Source organism: Geospiza fortis, unplaced genomic scaffold, assembly GCF_000277835.1.
Source record: "Geospiza fortis unplaced genomic scaffold, GeoFor_1.0 scaffold59, whole genome shotgun sequence".
NCBI classification, from domain to species: domain Eukaryota; kingdom Metazoa; phylum Chordata; class Aves; order Passeriformes; family Thraupidae; genus Geospiza; species Geospiza fortis.
In genome coordinates, this window is record NW_005054381.1 from 2,662,558 (window position 1) to 2,663,090 (window position 533).

Consider the following 533-nt stretch of genomic DNA (forward strand, 5'->3'; position numbering starts at 1 on the left):
CGTGGTGGGGGGGGGAGGGGGGGGGGGGGGTGGGATGGGGGCACATGGTGGGTGCAGGAAGGGGGCAGAGGGGTGGGATGGGGGCACATGGTGGGTGCAGGATGGGGCAGAGGGGCAGGATGGGGGTACATGGTGGGTGCAGGATGGGGCAGAGGGGCAGGATGGGGGCAGAGAGTGCAGGGAGGGTGAAGAGGGGCAGGATGGGTGCACCAAGGGATCCAGGGAGGATGGCAGGGTGTGGGATGGGTGGTGGGTGCATCAGGGGACAGAAGGATGAGTGCTGGGGGGTCCTGGGGGACACAGGGGGTGTAGGGTGGGGAATGAACAGGGGACACACAGAGGGGTGCAGAGTGGGCACTGGAGCAGGCACAGTGCAATGGGGGACACAGGGAGTGCAGAGTGGGTGATGGAGGATGCAGAAGGACACATAGGGATGCTGGAGGGGTGCTGGGGGATGAATGGGGGGACAGAGGGGGATGCTGGAGGGGTGCTGGGGGATGAATGGGGGGCCAGAGGGGGATGCTGGAGTGGTG

At 66.6% G+C, this 533-nt stretch overlaps 1 protein-coding gene across 1 annotated transcript in view; it reads right to left on the minus strand.

Annotated features, from left to right (window-relative positions):
- The window catches only part of LIMK1 (LIM domain kinase 1), a 17,196-nt gene that overhangs the window by 14,956 nt on the left and 1,707 nt on the right, over window positions 1–533 (minus strand). The gene's annotated exons all lie outside the window — the stretch shown is intronic.